This window comes from Phoca vitulina, unplaced genomic scaffold, assembly GCF_004348235.1.
Source record: "Phoca vitulina isolate PV1807 unplaced genomic scaffold, GSC_HSeal_1.0 scaffold43, whole genome shotgun sequence".
Classification (NCBI taxonomy): Eukaryota; Metazoa; Chordata; class Mammalia; order Carnivora; family Phocidae; genus Phoca; species Phoca vitulina.
Window position 1 is genome coordinate 9,641,901 of NW_022589746.1, and position 13,933 is coordinate 9,655,833.

General features: G+C 42.5%; 1 protein-coding gene across 1 annotated transcript in view; it reads left to right on the top strand.

Annotated features, from left to right (window-relative positions):
• Positions 1-13,933, top strand: part of CHRM3 (cholinergic receptor muscarinic 3) — a 471,578-nt gene that overhangs the window by 214,527 nt on the left and 243,118 nt on the right. The window contains exon 3 of the mRNA XM_032430380.1: positions 1,702-1,764. The gene's annotated coding sequence lies outside the window, so the exon portion shown is untranslated. The remainder of the gene's footprint in view (positions 1-1,701; positions 1,765-13,933) is intronic.

The following is a 13,933-nucleotide window of genomic DNA, read 5'->3' on the forward strand; positions in this document are numbered from 1 at the left end:
CCAGTTCATATAGTGAACGAGATATTTTTATTAACAGACACTTTAATGACTGAGTAGTGTTTATGTTATCATTACTTGTGTGGCTTCATTTTATTTTATTGAGAGATATGTATTTACTTATTAAAATGATCTGAATCCCAATATGTAGGCATGATGGGACTTCTCCTTATAAATTAGGTAGATGTGTTCTGGATAACGGTCAATTTTAATGATAAAATCCATATAACAAATACTTATTGAGCAACTACTATATGCAGGACACTTAGTAGGTTACAGTAAGAGGAGTGACACGTGCCTCCATGGGATCCACTCTCCCTTGGACTCGTTAGATTCTAGAAGGAATCAACGGCGAAAGTCTAGGCTTACTGGCATGCCCCACATGGCTGAAAACCTCTGTGTGTTAGAGACCAGAGACCAAAATGTCTGTATCCTCCCACTGAAGTGTGTTATTTGGTGACTTTCCCACCACTTCCTCTAATAAGAACGGGAATGTCAATATTGCCGCATATTCTCTTGATGTTTCAGTTGCTCGTATGTTATTTCCTGAGGAGATGCTGGTATCTAGAAAAGGATGTTCTCTAGGACAATACTTTTCAAACTGATGCAGGACCAGTGACTTCTCTTTCTTCCCCTTTTTCCCAATCCTTTGTAGATGGATACTTTAAAAAAGAGAGACATGCAAAACACAAATCTGTTTCTTATTATGAATGAAACGTTTCTTTCCATCTCTAGGCTTATCTCGTAGACCCCACTCTCAGAGGCTGCCCTGAGCCCCTCTGGTCACACGCACCCTGGGAACCCTCAACCTCTCACTTCATGGCCTCTTCCTTCCTATCGTCTGACCTCACCTTCACCTCCCCAAGAAACTACAAGGTCCTTCTTTTAAAAATCCAGCAACATCTCAACATCTTGTCAGTCCCCATCCCCAACAAGTTCTCCCATTGCCCTTATTAGTCCCTCCTGAGCTTGCGTCCCCAGGGACGTCCTTGACACGAACACACTTCCTTCGTTCTCTGCTCATGGAACTTGGTGCCTCTTTTTCGTCGTCTAGTCAACCTTCTAAAAGCTTTCCTAAGGTTCTGGCCTAAATCTCAGACTCTGTACACTTTAAAAATCTGAATGCCCGTGTCCGAAATGGGCTTGGGGGATTTTCTTTAAGATATGACTCTAACCCTGTGTGAGAAGTGGGCTAAGCAGGGCTGGCCATGTGTGAGAGAGAGTGTGTGTGTGTGTGTGTGTGTGTGTGTGTGTGTGTGTGTGTCCCCATAGCATTTGGAGAAGGTACCAGACCCGAGCTTCTAAGGGCATAGATAGTACTAACCCACTGGCTGAAAAAACAAGGATACCATCACTAACATATGAAATGAAGGAACGGGCAACTTCTATTGTTATCTCTTCTCGTTTTATGTCCCTTCACTGTGACCGGAGCTTTGGTGGGTGTGAGGAGTGGAACTATATACAAAGAACCTTTCGTAGAAAGTCAATAGATGCGTTTCTTCTGCCAATGACAGGGACCTTCATTCTCTGACCACGTGTATCCTCATCTGTTATATGAGATGGTTAGGCACCATGATCTATGAGATCACTTTCACTAGAAAATTCTATAATTTTCTGACATTTCCTCAAATCCTTTTGTGTAACCTATTGACTTTTCCCCTCCTAGGGCTGTATGTTAACCCCATTTTCTTAATTCTCTTCTAGAACCTGTGTTCTGATCAGAGGCCAAATAAATGACATTCAGAATTTCCACTAAGGTACTATAAGGTAAGATCTCCTTTGAGGGTTGAGTTCTTTGCTTTAATAAAAGGATTTATGGCTTGATCAGTGAAACAGATTAATGAGGAATAGGAATTTCTAAGTTGGTGTTTTTCAATATGATTTCTAATTGCTCTCTGTGCATCTTAATATAGCTATACAGTAGTGCTTGATTTTTGTGTCTTAGTAAAGATACAAAATTTTTTGCTTATTTGCTGATCATATTCAAAATTACAATGAAAGCATGTTTGTTAAAATAGGAAATAAGTCTTTTTATTTCAAATACTCATTTGTGTCTTAATTATAGCAATATGGGGTTATTGGAAATTAATGCAAAATGTTTGAATTTTTAGCATATATAGAATCTTCTAGCTCGTCTAATTCGTAGAAGCTTAAATATCATCCTTGATTTACATCATCTTATCCAAAAATGCTGTACAAAATCTGATAGTGAATATAAAGAGCGACATGAAAAAGTTTAATCTCCTTTAAACATTGTTAATACATTCAGCAGACAGTGCTACTAGCCTACCTAATATCCCTTCTCCCTTCCAAATAATAATAATAATAATAATAATTCTGATGTTTTTAAGGACAGTGAAATGCCTAGTTTAAAAATCTTTGCCTTCCCTGACTCCTTTATTGAGGCCACATAACCCAGTTATGGCTAATGAACTCTAGATGGTGAGCGCCAGGGGGGCTTCCCTTCCTGAATTTATTCCCTTCCTGAAATAAAAGAGCAGGATATCTTTGGGAACATTTTCCTTGTTATTTTTTTTTTTTTTTTTTAAAGATTTTATTTATTTGACAGAGAGAGACACAGCGAGAGAGGGAACACAAGCAAGGCGAGTGGGAGAGGGAGAAGCAGGCTCCCAGCCGAGCAGAGAGTCCGATGTGGGGCTCGATCCCAGGACCCTGGGATCATGACCTGAGCTGAAGGCAGACACTTAACGACTGAGCCACCCAGGCGCCCCCATTTTCCTTGTTATTACTCCATCTTCCTACCTGGAAAGCTGTTCTAAAATTTGGAGCCACGGATTTTAACTTAGCAAGGTGACTGAGTGATGACAGTCAATACCATTCAAAGAATTTATTACTCACATATCTTGAAAGAAGGGCCACTCCCTGCCTCCAGGGCCATGTGAGGAAACACCAGGTTTGGTCTGGAGACAGAAGAGAAAGAGGACAAAGTCTAAGTCAAAGTCTTTACCAGGAGTGTCTGAGAGAATAGCTGTGCAGGGCAGGGCAAACAGTTGAGGATTGGCCAGTTGGAAGAGTGTAGGTGGGCTCTGGGTTATAGGGGTGGGCTCTGGCCGCCTGGTCCCAGGTGCTGGGTGACTTAGACCTGGGGAAATCATGTCTTGGGGTGTGAGTTAGAGGAGAATTGGGACTGTACATCCAGGATTGCTTGGTTTACATATGAAAGGTGGGCTCTGGGCCATGCCCTTTGCTCTCTCTAAGAACCAGCTAGCCCTGGGAAAGGCAGTCTCTCCCTGGGCAGCAAGCTTTTAAGATCTCAAAACCTCATAAAATACAGAAAGTAAAAACCATGATGAGTCCCCAGCAGAGCCCCCATCTCATAATCCCAAAGACAAAAGCCACAGCCAGAGATGTTGGAGCTGGAAGGTAAATGAGCTTGACTCCTTGATGATGTTCTTGCGCTCTCGTGAGCCTACCATCAGCTCTCCTGTGGCATGACCCTGATTGGTTAGGTCTCCTGACACTCAGAGCCGAACACAGACGTAGCTGATTCACGGGCCTTCAGATCCGGGCCTTGTGCTAGATATGCCTCTTTAATCTTCACAGGAGCGCCGTCAGGCTGTTAGTATCCTCATGTACAGATGAGGAAACGGAGATGTTAAGAACCTGTGATCATAGGTGTCAAAGGTGAGGTTTGAACTGGACTCGTCAGGCTCCCTTCCCAGGACTCTGCTACCTTGATGCTTATTCTGACAGTATCTGCTAGGAGCCTGTGCTGTTGCTGATCACATCTGCTAGCTAGTCAGGGGCATTGCGGACTCACTAAACCCTTTGAATGCTTGCTCTTCAATAACACAGAATTCCCTTTGGATTATCCATTTATAAAACTAAGTGAACTGAGACTCTGCCATATTAAAAAAAAAAAAAAAAGAGGGAAAAATCTAATTGGGGGGAATCAAGATGAATTAGAATTGCCTATGAAAGCAGGTGAAGGACATATTACTTCCAAGTTGGGTTGTTTTTGCTTTTTAAAATTTTTTTTTGAAATAGATGTTTAGGACTAATGGTCTCAATATGGCCACCAAAATTCAGCTTTTAACCTACAGTCCCCTGATATTAAATATTCTCCTTCTAACAGTCTCTGTTACTTCACTCATACTTATTGGGTTCAGGGGGGAAAATGCAGGTAAAAGAAATTATATAAAGAAAGTCCTTTCGAAAGAAGGTCATGCACAATATTGAATAAGGTACTGAGCTGAATCAGGGAAGGACAGGGAAGGAGGTGCTTGGGTAACAGAAAAGTCTCGAGGGGCAGTACAGGTGGCAGCCAGCTCTACTGAGGCTTAAAGATGCCATCGCACCTCTCCGGGCCTTTGTTCTTTATTTGTAAATTGAGGGTGTCCGATATTCCGATCTTCTCTTAGTGTAAAATAATAGCTTACCTCGTCGGATCTCCTTTGCGAATGCAGGGACATGCTGTCTCTGCTAAAGCCAAGCTTTCCTTTTGGCCTTTGAATCTATGCGTTCTCAGTGATTTTCCTGTCCCTTTCCTTTCTTGCAAATAGATCCTGAATCTCTCCATTTCCTTTTGTGTCTTCTATTACGACCCTACCCCAAGTCATTCTGTTTTGCCTGGACCACTGCGTGAGCTTCCCGATGGTCTCCTGGCTCCCATTCTTGCCTTACCAAAATCCATTCCATGTGTAACAGCTCGTGCCTAGGGAACCCACATCACGTCTGTGTCTCTCCTGCTTGAGACCTGCTCGAAACCCTCAACTCCTTCCCCTGCATCAAGGGCAACACTCTGATGCACGACCATGACTTACATATCCCATACTTTTCTCCTTGCCTCCCAGCTCCAGTGTCTGTCCTTTTTACCATTCCGTGAGTGTGTTTCTTTGTGTTCTTGCCTGCTTCCCGGGGCCCTTCCCATTCACATCTCAGCTGCTAAAGCCTTCCCTAACCACTCCCTGGAAATGAGCACTAGCCCGGGCACCCAAATTGAATTCCTTCTAAAAACAAGAAATTTTCTTTTGTAAAGCATACTAAAATACCCCCTTACGGTAAAAATACCTACACATCCAACTTAAGGGATTTAGGCAAGACATGAGGAATTTAGCTACGTTTGTTTACAGTTTGTTCTTTATCTCTTGCCATAGAATGATCTAAGCTCCATGAGGGCATGGCCTTGTCTGTTTCTTCGTTGCCAAAACCACGGTGCCTATAAGGATGCCTGTTCCCTGCAAGAAGCTTCGTAAATATTTACTGAATGAATGAATGTAGAGGCAGAAAATCCCATAGGTCCGATATCCCAAAAGAAGTTAAGCAGTGCTTATAGATGTCTCCCATGAGTCTATTGCTTAGGAAGGAAGGGGAAAAAAATAAAGGTAAAGATGAAAAGGAAAAAACAAACCTTCTGGAGAGAGGGACAGACAGCAATGCACACAGAAGCAGCAGTAAATCTTCGGGAGGGACCACCTCGGGTATTCTTCCTAGCAGCGTTTTTGATCTGTGATGATGGGTGGCAGAGGGCAATCCTTTGGATCTTACATAGATTTATTAGACGCACATAGACAATCAGAAATGTTTGTTGAGTGAAAGCTCCAAAGACTGAAATAATAAAATATTGAACTGATAAGAGCCTTTTGCCTTAATTTTTTTTTTTTAATGGGCATGACACTATTCCCTGGATGCCAATATTCAGTCCGTGTTAGTAATAGGCATTCCAAATACACTGAGTGTGAAAAATGTTCCATGAAACAGAATTCAGTTACTGTGCTAGGCATCTCCCCGAGAGCATTTCAGAATTCATTCCATCTTCAAGTAAATTGTCACAGTGACTATCCGGAGTGGCACACCGTGTTAATGTATTAAAATGCTGATGGGAAAATGGAAACTAGAAAAATGTCTTATCTGTCAATTAAATGATGTAGCCTTGTGGTTGGATTATAACAACTCGGGGCCTTTTTGTTTTTTGCCAATTGAGATTTGACAGCTCTTTATAAAATATTTACATTCTGATTTCAGTCACATTGACAGCACTTTTGGGTCTTTGGAAGATGATAATTACATGTTAGGAAAATGTTAAAAAAATTTTGAAGCTGATCTGTTGAGGGGAAAAAAATCTGTTTTTTTTCAAATTGCACAAAGGAAGGAAATGCACTTTATTAAAGGATATATTTCTAATAAAATTCAGAAACAGTAGGTTTTTGTGATCCAAAGACATACTGCATGTGTAATGTGAAGGAATATTCTTCTCCACCCTGCTTGTTCTGGACACCTTAGCTTTTCTTAATCAGCTCTGTCTAGGTAGATACATGCTTCTCACCCTTTTTCACTTCTTTTATGCACCGGTAATGTTTGTGTGGTACATAGGTAAATTAGACAGGATTTGGGAGCATCCATATGGAATTTTGCAGAAAAAAATTCAATATCTATTCTTAGTATTGAAAGAAGAGAAAAAAAGCGTTGGGAACAATACTAAGTATTGAATTTATATAGAATTTTCCAATACAATACTTTCAAATGTGTTCATGAGAAGTGTAAATTTACATATCACTTTTTCTTATCAGGTATTAGGTTAGAAAGAGTGACCTATAATTCTTGATCAATGGTCTGGCTGAAGTTTTGACAGTCACTATCTGTGTGATGCTTTGTAAGAACAAGTAGATGATAGAAAACCTGTTTTATAGCCATTCAAGAGTTTCCTGCAATTGAAATTATGTTTAAAGAATCTAACAGCTATTACTTTTTTTCGCTGACAAATGCTTTGTTGAAATTTCTTAAGGCAAATGATTTTGGAATCCAGCCTAACTTCTTTAGTATCAAGTATTTTTTTTGTATTTTTTAAAGAGTTTATTTATTTATTTGACAAAGAGAGAGCACACACAAGCAGGGGCAGGAGCAGAGGGAGAGGGAGAAGCAGGCTCCCCACGGAGCAGGGAGCCCAACACAGGGCTCGAACCCAGGACCCTGGGATCATGACCTGAGCTGAAGGCAGGGGCTTAGCTGACTGAGCCACCCAGGCGCCCCTAGTATCAAGTATTTTTAAAACTTCATGGAAAGCATAGATTCTTCTATAGCCATCACCCTGCACATAGCTTGGACCCCTCTAAAAGGGCAAAAGTGGGCTTCAGTCTATGTGTGGAACCAGGAGGTAAAGTGCAGTTGGAGTCCCTGGGCCCACCCCCCTCCCCACCCCTGGCTCTTCCCTGCTTCTCCAGGGGCCTCACTTTGGGAGCATTCATGTGGACACTCAGCCTGAAGGTCTAACGTCCTCCTTTCCCCACTGTGTCACAGCTGTCCCTTGGCCAGCCATTGAGCCCCAGGGGCACTTGAGGATGCATCTGGTGAAGAAACCACTTATGCCCTAAGCACTGAGCAGACCTGAGCCTTTGGCAAGGGATTCTGAGGACCTGCAGGTATGAAGCTGGTCTAGAAGAAACTGACTCCCTGTGGGCATTTCCCTTGCAGAGGGCATTTCATGGCCACAGGAAATCCAGAGTGGACCCTCGGATGCAACCGTCCTCGAACACTAATGCGTATACACCTGTTAAAATACAGATTCTGATTCGGAAGGGCTGAGGCAGGCCCGAGCTTTGGCATTTCTGATGTGCTCCCCGGTGAGGCTGGTGCAGACACGGACTGCACTCTGAGGAGCGAGACGGTGACACAGCGGGACCACGGGGACATGGCAGTGTGTCCCGCTGTCTGGGTTGCAGGGCGGTGCTGGACAGAAGAATCCGCTTTAGGCGAAAACAGAGACCTGGGCCTGCCAGAGAGCTGTCCTCATCCCCCAGGGTCCCCTGGCCTGGATCCTTTGCGGCCCTTACTCCTCCCAATTCTGCACCATGCCCCTCAGCAACCTGTGCCACCAGCTGTACCCCCCAGGGCTCACAGCTCCTTGTGCACGAGGGCAGCGGCTCACTGTGTGGTTGGGCACTGAGTTTGGTGTCCAGGTGGCAGGGCCCACCTTGGCTGTGCTCAGAGCATCACAGAGTAGCAGCAGGTGCCAGGTGTCCCCATCATGCTTGCAGCCCGTGAGAACTCAGCACCAGCCTGCGCTCAGCCACACCTGCCTTCTGGGGGATCGACGCCTCCACCCAGGCCCTGCTGGCCACACAGGGCTCTGAGGGCATCTGCAGGTATCCCACCCCGCCAGGGCGCTGGAGCCCCGCGTGCGGGAAGCCCTACAATTGGGTTCAAAAAGGCACATTAGGGGGAGGTAGTAAATCCAAGAGTTCTCTAGCAAGATTGCAATACATTATGTGGGAATAGATGAAAAAGTTTTCAGAAATGACCCAAATAAAAGCGGTGCATTAAAAAAAAAAAAATGATTACATTCTCAGAGGATCAGTTGAACTTAAGGGAAAAGAATATCCAAATCGGGAACAAAATAAAAGGAACCTTTGGGAAACAAATATCCGTGTTATGCTATATGCAAAAGAAATAAAATACCCCCCCAAAGTTGATTAAATTATCAAAATATATCACAGAATCCCATTTAAAACAAACACACAAATGATAGCAGGAGATGGGAATCAAAAATTAAATAAATCTTATGGGACGACTATAAAAACTTGCAACAAAAGAGCAGCTCGCAAAAACTAGAGTAATCTGGTAAAGTCATAGAGGAGATTCATTTCATAAAAATCCAAGTTTGGAGGTGACACTTTTTAACTAGGTAGGTGACACTTTTTAACTAAAAGGGGGTTTTAGAAATAGTTCCATAACATACAGAAATTCAGTCACATTCCAAGAGAAATGAAAGAGCTCGTTACAATAAAAACATTGTAGAAAAGAACATGAAAACCAGAGGCATAATCTTCACACCAAACAACATGCAGCATGCATGCAACTATAAGAAATCAACTCAAAGCACATATTTGAATGACTTGGAAAAAACAAAGATCTCATAATGTGATAAAAGGCCAAAGCTTGGGATGTGCTCTATTTACATTCTAGCATATCACAGGGGGAAAAAGAAAATTCCATTTACGCAGCTTCTTATTATTCTAAAACTGCAAATTCTGTCCAGTTTTCTTTTTCAGCAAAATAGTTATTCAGTTCCTGCTGTATGTTCCTAAGATAGAAATCTTAGATGATCTCTACCCATGCTTTAATACACAGCTTCTTTCCTGAAAGAACATGCAGTCCAGTTTGGATGAGAAGCTGGACACATTTTTGTAATGATGTAAGTGTTAAATAGAAGACCAGATAAAAGGAATGTCACTAGGTAGTTTAAGTAGCAAAGAGATCCTGACCCGGTGGTTGTCGTGGGCTGTCGCTTTAGCGGGTTTACATCCTTGATGCTTTTCTCAGTGATAGACCTACGTGAGCTTTTAGATCACATTCATGAAAAGGATGCGTTAATGACATACCAGGGCAGAACAAGAGGTAACATTTCTTTATCGTTTCAGGGGCGTCCAAAGGGTGACATATACAGAGACTCGAGAGAGGGTAGGACTTACATGGGCGAAAGAAACCTGTGGGCATTGCGAGGGATCATGGGGCAGAATGCAGGTGGCAGCTTCAGATTTCTGGCTTGTGTGTGGATGTGTGGGGTGGGCTCCAAGGACGGGGAGAGATGGGGTCGAACAGAATGAGAATGACTTTGTAAATCTAAAGGAGCTTGGATCCTATCTGAAAAAATCAGAGTACTGCTGAAGGAGTACGAGCCAGGGCATAACAGGAGGAAAATTAACTGGGCAACACTATGTGGAACTAGATGGAAGGTGGGAAAATAGGCAGGTAACTTTCATCAGGAACAAGGATATTAAAGACTGAAGAGGAAACTGCCCCCCATCTGAGTGAGGGAAGTGAGTGAGGGAAGAATAGATTCAGGAAAACAGCACTAAGAAGTCTCCTGCATCTTCACACTTTTCAATTCTTTTGATGATTCACCTTTCATATGTAAATGTAAAATGGGTTCACATCATAAAGAAGAAGCAGACAACACCCCGCCTAAGTTCTCTTTTGATTTCTGTCTCTCCATCCTTCTCTTCCTCCAACCCTCCCTGACCCTAATTCTTTCCTTAGGTTTCCTCCTCCTCCCTGCATTCCTGAACGCACTGCAGCCTGGCCTCTGGGTCCCCTGTTTCACTGGGAATGCCGCTGCAGAAATGAGCGGAGATCTCCTAGTAGTTGATGAACCCCAACAAGTTTTGATCCCTACCTTTCCTGATGTCTCTGCAAGTTTTGTTGCCATAGGCCTTTTTGAAGTTCTCTCTTTCCTTGGTTGCAAGGAACTTCCCTCTCCTTGAATCTCATTGTTACCTCTTTCCCCCTTGTCACTTTGTCCTTCTCTTTCTCTCTCTCTTCTTCCTTTCTACCTTCGTTCCTTCCTTCTCTCTCTCTTTTCTTCTTCTGTCACCTGCCTAAGTGCAAATCCTCTTCTCTGCCCCCACAAAGCTCTGTTCAGAATTCTTCTTATGTCACTTAACTTCCAGGCTTAGACTGTGACCTTTAGCCCAATGCCTCAAATCTGTGCCTCTAGCTTAGCCATCTTTGCCTCGTCCACATCTATATATCCAACCAGACAACTCTCTCTACAGGTTCTCACCACCCACTCCATAACCCGAACAGCAGAACTGAACTCCCCTGCTCCTCTTGAGCTCCCTGGTTCTCCATGTCTCTGTCCTACAGTTATGTGCGTTATTAGACAGGTGCAACCCAGAAACATCCCTTTATCTTTCTTTTTTTTATTTTCTTTTTTTTTATTATGTTATGTTAATCACCATACATCATTAGTTTTTGATGTAGTGTTCCATGATTCATTGTTTGTGTATAACACACAGTGCTCCATGCAGAACATGCCCTCTTTAATACCCATCACCAGGCTAACTCATCCTCCCACCCTCCTCCCCTCTAGAACCCTCAGTTTGTTTCTCAGAGTCCATAGTCTCTCATGGTTTGTCTCCCCCTCTGATTTCCCCCCCTTTATTCTTCCCCTCCTGCTATCTTGATACTTCTTCTTTTTTTCTTTTTTTTTTTAACATATAATGTATTATTTGCTTCAGAGGTACAGATCTGTGACTCAACAGTCTTGCACAATTCACAGCACTCACCATAGCACATACCCTCCCCCATGTCTATCACCCAGCCACCCCTCCCCCCACCACTCCAGCAACCCTCAGTTTGTTTCCTGAGATTAAGAATTCCTCATAGCAGTGAGGTCATATGATACATGTCTTTCTCTGATTGACTTATTTCGTTCAGCATAATACCCTCCAGTTCCGTCCACGTCGTTGCAAATGGCAAGATTTCATTCTTTTTGATGGCTGCATAATATTCCATTGTATATATATACCACATCTTCTTTATCCATTCATCTGTCGATGGACATCTTGGCTCTTTCCACAGTTTGGCTATTGTGGACATTGCTGCTATAAACATCGGGGTGCACGTACCCCTTCGGATCCCTACATTTGTATCTTTGGGGTAAATACTCAGTAGCGCAATTGCTGGATCATATGGTAGCTCTATTTTCAACTTTTTGAGGAACCTCCATACTGTTTTCCAGAGTGGCTGCACCAGCTTGCATTCCCACCAACAGTGTAGGAGGGTTCCCCTTTCTCCACATCCCTGCCAACATTTGTCACTTCCTGACTTGTTAATTTTAGCCATTCTGACTGGTGTGAGGTGATATCTCATTGAAGTTTTGATTTGGATTTCCCTGATGCCAAGCAATGTTGAGCACTTTTTCATGTGTCTGTTGGCCATTTGGATGTCTTCTTTGGAAAAATGTCTGTTCATGTCTTCTGCCCATTTCTTGATTGGATCATTTGTTCTTTGGGTGTTGACTTTAAGAAGTTCTTTATAGATTTTGGATACTAGCCCTTTATCTGATAGGTCATTTGCAAATATTTTCTCCCATTCTCTCGGTTGTCTTTTGGTTTTGTTGACTGTTTCTTTTGCTGTGCAAAAGCTTTTTATCTTGATGAGGTCCGAATAGTTCATTTTTGCCCTTGCTTCCCTTGCCTTTGGCGATGTTTCTAGGAAGAAGTTACTGTGGCTGAGGTCGAAGAGGTTGCTGCCTCTGTTCTCCTTTAGGATGTTGATGGACTCCTGTCTCACATTGAGGTCTTTCAACCATTTTGAGTCTATTTTTGTGTGTGGTATAATGAAATGGTCCAGTTTCATTCTTCTGCATGTGGCTGTCCAATTTTCCCAACACCATTTGTTGAAGAGACTGTCTTTTTTCCGTTGGACATTCTTTCCTGCTTTGTCGAAGATTAGTTGACCGTAGAGTTGAGGGTCCATTTCTGGACTCTCTATTCTGTTCCATTGATCTATGTGTCTGTTTTTATGCCAGTACCATACTGTCTTGATGATGACAGCTTTGTAATAGAGCTGGAAGTCTGGAATTGTGATGCCGCCAGCTTTGCTTTTCTTTTTCAACATTCCTCTGGCTATTCGGGGTCTTTTCTGGTTCCATACAAATTTTAGAATTATTTGTTCCATTTCTTTGAAAAAAGTGGATGGTATTTTGATGGGGATTGCATTGAATGTGTAGATTGCTCTAGGTAGCATTGACATCTTCACAATATTTGTTCTTCCAATCCATGAGCATGGAACGTTTTTCTATTTCTTTGTGTCTTCCTCAGTTTCTTTCATGAGTATTTTTATAGTTTTCTGAGTACAGATTCTTTGCCTCTTTGGTTAGATTTATCTTTCTGAAGTGAAAATCTAATCGGAATTCAAATTGAGCCACTTCCTAGTTATGTGACCTTCAACATTCTTTAACTTCTATGGCTCTGTTTTCTTATATATAAAATGGAGAAAATAGTTAACACCTGCCTCACAGAAGTGTTGTAAAGATAATAAATGGCACATTGTAAGCCCTCAATAAATATTAACTGTTGCATTGTTTGAAATAGACTCCCCATTGACTTAAAAAGAAAAAAAAACTAGTCTTTTTAGCGTGTAATTTGATTTTTTGCCCAATTCTCAAACTTCTCTTCTCCCATTTCTCAACTTCCACCCTTAAAAAAAAGATGGTCTAAGGTGCTGTGCTCTGCCCCACCTTCCCTCAAGCTCACTGGTGCCTCTTCCTAGTATTAGATCATGGCTTAACCATGATCATTTGCACCAGTCCTCAAAGTGTATCTGGAGTAGCTCTTCTTGCTTTTGTCTCCCCTAGTCCCACAATCCCAAGATCACAACCCGAGCTGAAACCAAGAGTTGGACGCTCAACCTACTGCACCACCCAGGGGCACCTATAATTAGGGAATTTTATATGAGTTGATGTATCAAATCAAGGAAAAAAGGCAAGGCATTCTGAAATGCATATAATATAAGTGTAGATGAGATTGTGTTCCAGACAGTTGGAAAAAGATTATGGTACAAAATGATACCGTTAAGTATTACCTGAAATAATGTTATATGTGCTGCAAAAGGAAAACGTTCCTAGGAAAGCACAAGGAAGGCAGGATTTAAAGCTGGAGTTATGCAACATAGCACAGGCGTAGTGACAGGCGTTCAGAGAAGCTTGAAGAGTAGGCTTGGCTGAGACAGAGTCGGGGATCCTTCGTGTCTTCTTCTTCCCCTGCCCCAGGCTAGTCCCCAGAATGGAGATGTCAGTGACCTGAGTCACTAACTCTAGCACTTTCTAAAGGGAGTACAGTGCCATCCGTGGGCCATGAGCATCAGCATCACCTGGGAACTTACTGCAAATGCGGAATCTCAGACCCCATAGCAACCCTCCTGAATCAGAACCTGCCGTTAACGAGTTCTCTAGGTGCGTGGCATTCAATCTTGAATTAAAGTTTGAGAGATATTGGTCTGGTGATTAGAAATGTGGGCTTTAATGCAAAGTGATGTGGATTCAAATCCCGATTCTACCTCAGGCAAGCTGATTTTCTGATACCGTTTCATCCTCTGCCTTCTGCAGTTACAGGTACCTCATAAATATCATCATCTCATGTAAATGAGATTATTACATGTAAAATGTTTGTGTAGTGCCTGCCCTTTAGTATAC